Source organism: Nicotiana sylvestris, chromosome 9, assembly GCF_000393655.2.
Source record: "Nicotiana sylvestris chromosome 9, ASM39365v2, whole genome shotgun sequence".
Classification (NCBI taxonomy): Eukaryota; Viridiplantae; Streptophyta; class Magnoliopsida; order Solanales; family Solanaceae; genus Nicotiana; species Nicotiana sylvestris.
In genome coordinates this window covers 126692019-126700671 of record NC_091065.1, presented here as the reverse complement: position 1 = coordinate 126700671, position 8653 = coordinate 126692019, and positions in this window count along the sequence as shown.

The following is an 8653-nucleotide window of genomic DNA, read 5'->3' as shown; positions in this document are numbered from 1 at the left end:
GGATCTTTTTTTGTTATGTATGGTGGACTTCGATGTCATATTGGGCATGGATTGGCTATCTCCGTGTCGTGCTATTTTGGACTGTCATGCTAAGACAGTGACATTGGCTATGCTGGGTCTGCCACAGATTAAGTGGCAAGGTTCGACTGATTATGTTCCCAGTAGGGTAATTTCATTCTTGAAGACCCGGCGTATGGTTGGGAACGGTTGTCTTTCATATCTAGCCTTTATGAGGGATATTGGTGCAGAGAATCCTAGTATTGATTCTAATCCTGTTATGAGGGAGTTTCTTGATGTGTTTCCTGCAGACCTGTCGGGCATGCCACCGGACAGGGATATTTATTTTGAAATTGATTTGGTGTCGGGCACTCAGCCCATTTCTATTCCACCGTATCATATGACACTAGTGGAGCTGAAAGAGTTAAAGGAGCAGTTTTAGGAACTCCTTGATAAGGGGTTCATTCGGCCTAGTGTGTCGTCTTGGGGTGCACCTGTTTTATTTGTGAAGAAGAAGGATGGCACTATGAGGATGTGCATTGATTATAGGCAGTTGAACAAAGTAACAATCAAGAACAAATATCCTTTGCCTCGTATCGATGATTTGTTTGACAAGCTTTAGGGAGCGAGAGTGTTCTCCAAGATTGATCTCCATTCAGGTTATCACCAGTTAAAGATCAGGGACTCGGATATTCTTAAGACGGCTTTCAGGACCCGATATGGTCATTATTAGTTCTTGGTGATGTCTTTTGGGCTGACCAATGCCCTAGTAGTGTTCATACATTTGATGAAAACCGTGTTCCGGTCTTATCTCGACTCATTTGTCATAGTCTTCATTAATGATATTCTGGTATACTCGCGTAGTCAGGAGGAGCACGCGGAGCATTTAAGAGTTGTCTTGCAGAGATTATGGGAGGAGAAGCTTTATGCAAGTTCTTCAAGTATGAGTTTTGGCTTAGTTCAGTGGCATTCTTAGGGCACGTGGTGTCCAGTGAGGGTATTCAGGTTGATCCGAAGAAGATAGTGGTAGTTCAAAGTTGGCCCAGACCGTCCTCAGCCACAGAGATTCGCAGCTTTCTTGGTTTGGCAGTTTATTACTGCCGGTTTGTTCAGGGATTTTCATCTATCGCATCGCCCTTGACCACAATGACTCAGAAGAGTGCTCTATTCAGGTGATTGGATGAGTGTGAGGAGAGCTTTCAGAAGCTCAAGACAGCCTTGACCACAGGTCCAGTGTTAGTTTTGCCATCAGCTTCAGGTTCATATACCGTGTATTGTGATGCTTCAAGAGTTGGAATTGGGTGTGTATTGATGCAAGAGGGTAGAGTTATTACTTATGCTTCTTGTCAGTTGAAGCCCCATGAGAAGAACTACCCTGTTCATGATTTGGAGTTAGCTTCCATTGTTCACGCGTTGAAGATTTGGAGCCATTATTTTATGGTGTGTCTTGTGAGGTCACCATGGACTTCTAGAGTGGAAGTGGGAGTGGATCACCATGGACTTTGTAGTTGGGCTCCCATGGACTTTGAAGAAGTTCGATGCTATTTGGGTGATTGTGGATCGACCGACCAAGTTCGCGCACTTCATTCCTGTGTGTACTACCTATTCTTCAGAGCGGTTGGCAGAGAACTATATTCAGGAGATTATTCGTTTGCATGGTGTCCTGATTTCTATCATTTCAGATAGGGGCACTTAGTTTACTTCATAGTTTTGGAGGTCTGCGCAGCGAGAGTTGGGTACTCAGGTGGAGTTGAGCACATCTTTTCACCCTCAGACGGATGGGCAATCCGAGCGCACTATTCAGATATTGGAGGACATGTTGCGTGCTTGTGTCATTGATTTCGGAGGGTTATGGGATCAGTTTCTACCGCTCACAGAGTTTGCTTATAACAATATCTACTAATCGAGTACTCAGATGGCTCCATATGAGGCTTTGTATGGGAAGCGGTGTAGATCTACAGTTGGTTGGTTTGAGCCGTGTGAGGCTAGGTTATTTGGGACAGACTTGGTGCAAGATGCTTTAGAAAAGGTGAAGGTAATTCAAGAGAGGATTTGTACAGCATAGTCGAGAGAAAAGAGTTATGCTGACAGGAAGGTTCGGGATGTGTCCTACATGGTTGGTGAGAAGGTTCTATTGAAGGTTTTGCCCATGAAGAGTGTTATGAGATTTGGGAAAAAAGGTAAATTGAGTCCTAGGTTCATTGGGCCTTTTGAGGTACTTCGGAGGATTGGGGAGGTGGCTTATGAGCTTGCTTTGCCACCCAGCTTGTCGAGTGTGCATCCATTATTTCATGTTTCTATGCTCCGGAAGTATATTGGGGATCCGTCTCATGTTCTGGATTTCAGCATAGTTCAGTTAGATGATGATTTGACTTATGATGTGGAGCCAGTATGTATTTTGGGGTGTTAGGTTCGAAAGTTGAGATCAAAGGATATACATTTAGTGAAAGTGCAGTGGAGAGGTCGGCCCGTAGAGGAGGCTACCTGGGATACCGAGCAGGAGATGCAGAGTAGATATCCTCACCTGTTTGAGGCTTCAGGTATGTTTCTTGACTCGTTCGAGCACAAACGTTTGTGTAAGAGGGGGAGGATGTAATGACCCGGCCGGCCGTTTCATGAGTTACCTCTCCGTTTCCCCCATTTCTACTTCTTATTGCCTTCTTCAGTGGTATTTTGTGTTGTCGGGTTGGTTGGCTCGGGTTCGGAGAGGTTTTGGTAAGATTTGGGTCACTTAGTCTCTTTTGAGTAAGCTTAAGTTGGAAAAGTCAACCGGATGTTGACTTATGTATTAAAGGGCCCGGATGTAAGTTCCGATGGTTCGGATAGCTTTGGGAGGTAGTTTGGTACTTAGGAGCATGATCGGAATGTGTTTTGGAGGTACAGAGTAGAATTAGGCTTGAATTGGCGAAATTGGAATTTTGGCATTTTCCGGTTGATAGGTGAGATTTTGATGTAGGGGTTGGAATGGAATTTCGGAACTTGCAGTAGTTCTGTTGTGTCATTTGGGATACGTGTGCAAAATTTTAGGTCATTCAGACATGGTTTGATAGACTTTTTGATCAAAAGCGTACTTCGGAATATTTTGGAACCTTAGGCTTGAATCCGTTGTGTTTTGGTTGATTCGATGTTGTTTGAGGTGTTTTGAAGATTGATAAAAGTTTGGATAGTGGTACAGGTCTTGTTGGTGCTTTTGGTTGAGGTCCTGGGTGCCTCCGGGTGATTTCGGATGGTTGGCAGAAGATTTGAGTTGGGTTTTGGCAGCTGAAGTTTTTTCCATTGTTTTCATAACCGCACCTGCGGCTAGGGGACCGCAGGTGCGGTCTCGCATAAGTGAAGCTGGAGTCGCAGATACAGCCAAGGAGAGTGTCAGCTGGATTTGCATAAGCGTTTGAGGAAGCACACCTGCGATAAGCAGGTGTGGGATTTGCATCGCAGATGCGATGTCTTGGGCCGTAGAAGTGGTACCGCAGAAGTGTTAATGGGCTGCAGGTGTGGAATCCCTGGTCCAGAAAGTATAAAAGGCATCCTTTGTGATTTTTGAGTTGTTCTTCACCATTTTTATTCGGGATTTGAGCTTGGGGAAGCTATTTTGAAGAGGGATTCAAGGGATAACGCTTGGAGGTAAGATCTTTGAACCTAATAATCGATCTTATGGAATAATTTCACTGATTTGGCCTAAGATTAATGGAATTTAAGGGTTAAAAATTGGGACTAAGGCTTGGTATTGGAGACCTTGACTTGGGGATTTGAGGGGCCATTTGTGGTCGGATTTTAGTACTTTTGATATGTATGAACTCGTGGGGAGACAAGGAGTCTATTGATGTAAATTTTATCAAATTTCGAGACGTGGGCCCGGGGTCGGATTTTGGTTAATTTCGGATTTGCGTGGTATTTTGATTCCTTTCGAAGGGCTTTGTTCCCTTAGCATATTTTGAGGGTTTTGCACTGATTTTGGTTAGATTTGGAGCATACGGAGGACGATTCGCAAGGCAAAGGCATTGCGGGCTAGAGTTTGGACCGGATTGAGTTGAGTAATGATTTTAAATGTTATCCTGAGGGTATGAAACCCCAGATTTCACATCGTTGTGCTATGTCGAGGTGACGCACATGCTAGATGCCGAGTGTGGGGTCATGCACCGTTGGGGATTGTGACTTAGTCCATCCCGTATGACTATTTTACGGTGTATTTGATTGAAAACCGTTTGTTATCATCATGTTTTGGGTTGAATGCCATATTTGGCCTCGTGCCAACTATTTGGACCCTTAGGGGATTTTTACTGCTATTTCCTCACTGTTTTGATATTATATACGCACTCAGTCATACTATATTATACTGTTTTCGTAACTCAGCCATGTTTACTCTGTTTTAACACTTTAAATAATATTTTGGGTTGAGCATCATGTTTCACTGTGCATGAGTGGCTTTTAGAGATTTATGACTGAATAGGGCCTAGGGCCTGTATTATGAGGATTATTATGGGATCGGGCTGCACGCCGCAGCAGTGTTGTACTGATTATGATTTTGTGGTCGAGGGCCTGAGTTATACGCCATAAGATGGATTGATATGATGCCGAGAGCCTATTGATTATGCCACAAAATGGCTTGATATTGGGCTTGGGCCGTAAAGGGCCCCTCCCGGAGTCTGTACACCCCTAGTGAGCGCGGGTACCCATTGTGATATGAGATATAGCCCGAGGGGCTGGTGTTGTTCCATGTTATTGCCCGAGGGGCTGATTCTGTTGATATTGTGCCTGAGGGGTTGATTTTATGTGTTTATTTTTTTCTCGCTGCTTCTCATTTACTTGTTTAACTTTTAAAAAGGTATTTTAAAGAAGCTTATACTGAACTAAGGTGTTTTTACAAGGTTTACTGTTTTACTGCATTTTACTGGTTTTACTCTACCTTTCTATAGCATGTTGTTGTGTTTTACATGATTTCTTATCGCTAAATCTTCATTTAATGTTATTACTTACTGAGTTGGAGTACTCACTTTACTCCCTGCACCCTGTGTGCAGATTCAAGAGCTTCAGGTCCTGCCAGTGAGGGTTGATTGCTCCCAGCAGGCCATACGGAGTCCACAAGGTAGCTGCTCAGCGTTCGCAGCCCAGTGTTTCTCCCTCCTATCTTACTTTTTGTTTATAGTTCTGTAATAGACTATATCAACTCATTCAGACTCTTAGACACATGTTTAGATGCTCATGACTGGTGACAGCCTGATGTCTGGTTGTGTTTGTTCCGTAAATTGTACTGTTTCACTTTTTCTTTTGGGATTTAATCGTGTTAATGACTTAAATTGTGATATTTTAATTGTTTAAAATGAATTAGGTGTTGTGTCGGCTGGCCTTGTCTTCACGAGAGGCGCCATCACGATAGGATCCGGGTTTAGGGTCGTGATATAGATCTACATACGATGCAATATATGCGCCAAACAAGCAACAATCGAATGTAACCAATGATGGAAGGATAACTTAATGAGAGAACCATCCCACAAGATCAACATATACCACCACAAAGCGCAATAATATGAACCCATCTCACATAGGAGAAAAAAACACACAAAATAAGCACAAAGGATCATATCCCAACATAACTCTGCTACGGTGCATAACACGACCCAAACATATGGTCCACATGGAATACCCATTGTGCAAATTATCATACTCACCAAACACGTGTGTCAGCAATAAGCATGCAAAATGAGTGACCATAACCATGGAGAAACAGATAGCACAATATACCACATGCAGGAAAGCCATAACCAAGATGCAATAAACAATTCAACACCCGAAGATCCATCTCGCTCAAGTTGTGCCACAAGGCACAAATAGAACCACATCATGTGTGTAAATAATCAACAGTCTCATGACCCGTCCTAGCATAGGAGAGTAACACCTGGAACATATGTCACGACCCCAAAATCCCACCTTAGGTAGTCGTGATGACACCTAGTCTCCAAGACTAGGTAAGCCTAACCCAAATTGAGAATTTAACAGAATTAATGAACAAGATATCAAATTAAACTAATAATTATCACAATAAAACTAAAATAGATCAACAGGTACATAATCCCCAAATCCGGTAGAACTGAGTCATAAGCTCTAAAGAAATACACTAGTAATTTCGAAGTACAACACTGTTCGATATGAAGATAAGCAGTAGCAAAGGCAATAATAGAAGGTGTCTCTAAGGCCTGCGAGCGTCAAGTAGGTATACCTTGAAGTCTCCGAAACGACTAAGTTAATTCACTAGCATCCGACACGAGCAGAAGTACCTGGATGGGCACAAAATGTACAGAAGCATAGCATGAGTACACCGCAATGGTACCCAGTAAGTATCAAGCCCAACCTCGATAGATTAGTGACGAGGTTAGGTCAAGACACCTACTAGATATAGGAACCTATGCAGAATATTGATATAATATAACAACGAGGAAGTAAAGGCAATAAATGACAATAAGGCAATTTATCAACATATGGCTACCAATAGAAATGGAAGCAACAAATGACAACAAAGAGTGTACTTATGATAAAGACAACAAGTAACCAATTAGAATAAAAAATACGAATGGAATGAGGTAAAGAAACAAAAACAATAACTGTTCAAATCAACAAATCTTTCCAACATAAGATGTGCAACAAAAGTCACACCGAGGTAGCAGACCTCATATTCACATTTCACGAATCACAATCAAAATATTCCTTATATCGTTGTTTGATCCTTACACATATATATTTGATAATATTTTTTCCGAAATAGCTTCACGCGCTTTCGCCCTCTTATATCACCACGTGGCTTCAAATAATTTCCTTACTAGCAACACACATACAAATCCTACCTTCTCTCGCCACATGCGCATCTACCCTTATACCTCCGCATACGCATCTACCCTTATACCTCCGCATGCGCAGCAATATCACAACATAATAATCAACTTGCACCACATATTCCCATATGGCACAACATTGCAAAAATCAACAATACCAATGTCACCACAACACATAGTCCACGGCTCAACCACAATGTGCACAAAAATCTCAATAATAGCAAAATGAATTAGAAAATAACTCAACAAGGAAATATATTCCAATAATCAACAACTTTAACAACAAAACGTATTAATAGCTCTCAACAACAACTACTACAATGAGTTCAACAATGAAATGTTTTTCCATGAAATGGCAACCTCAATTAAAATGCATAACATAGGTTCAACAACAAAAGAGATAGCATGAAATAGAAACTACTAATATACGCATGAGAATAACTCAACAATGGGTGAAATAGCATGTAATAACATCTACTACTAAATGCATATAAGAGTAACCTCGACAATATAAAATAGAACATGTGATGTCAACTTCAATTAAAGCATGTAAGAATAAACTTGACAACCAAAAAAGAGAAAGAATAATAACAAATTCAATTAGAATGCTTATAAGTGACCTAAGACTCTAAACCAGTAAATTTTTACATATAAGCTCGTGTACGCATTCGTCGCCTCATGTACACGTCTTCCACATAATTAAAATACTAAAATTAAGCCCTATCCTAAGGGGTAGTATCCCCCACACAAAGTTAGGTGAGATACTTATTTAAACTAGGCCAAATCAACACTCGAAAATGGACTTTCCCTTAAAATTCGCCTCCGCATGGCTCGAATCTAACCAAAAGTGACTTAATATCATCAAACAGTGCAAGTGAAACCAATTACTATTAATAAAGCTATGATCTTTTCACAATTTTCCAAAAGTCAACCCTGAGTACGCTTGGTCAAAACCCGAGTCCAAGGGTAGATCTCGACTACCCATAACCCCATAACTCCATATATGTGATTTGTTTTCACACCCGAGTCCAATTCGACTCTAACATCTCAAATTTTTATTTCTCAACACATAAACAAAATCCCCCAAAATGTCTCTTAGAAATTCATGATTTTTATGTTAAATCTCATAAATAATCATGGAATGTAATTGAAAATTGATCGAAATCACTTACCCAATGGTTGTAGGTGAAATTCCCTCCTCAAAATTGCCTCCTACCGAGTCTGGGGTTCTAAAAATATGAAAATGAGACTAAGTCCCGTTTTCCCGCCCTTATGTTCAGGTGTAGATGTCGCAATTGAAACCCTAAGTTTGCAACTAAACCCTCACAAACGTGAAAACTTACTTGTAAATGTGGCACATGATAGCCAAGGGAGATGTCGCAAATATGACACCGACTTCGCATTTGTAAAGTCTATCCTACCGCAAATTCGACCAATTGGTCGCAAATGCGACCTTACTCAGCCCAAGTTTAACTTCGCAATTATGATCAAGGTGTCACAAATGCGATACGTGGGACCCCTTTCTCTGATTGCAATTGTGATGCTGGTACTCGCAATTGCAATACCTGGAGAACTAGCAACAACAAACCTAAAACCATCTCAAACCATTCCGAAACTCACCCGAGCCTTTGGGACTCTTCACCGAACATCCAGACAAGTTTAAAAACATCACAAATTGACATCTAGAACCACGAATCGGATACCAAAACACATGAAATTCAAAAGAAAACTCAAGAACCTCTAGAATCACAACCAAGCGTCTGATTCCTATCAAACTAACTCCGAATTGCACCAAATTTTGCAGACAAGTTCCAAATGGAAAAACGGACATA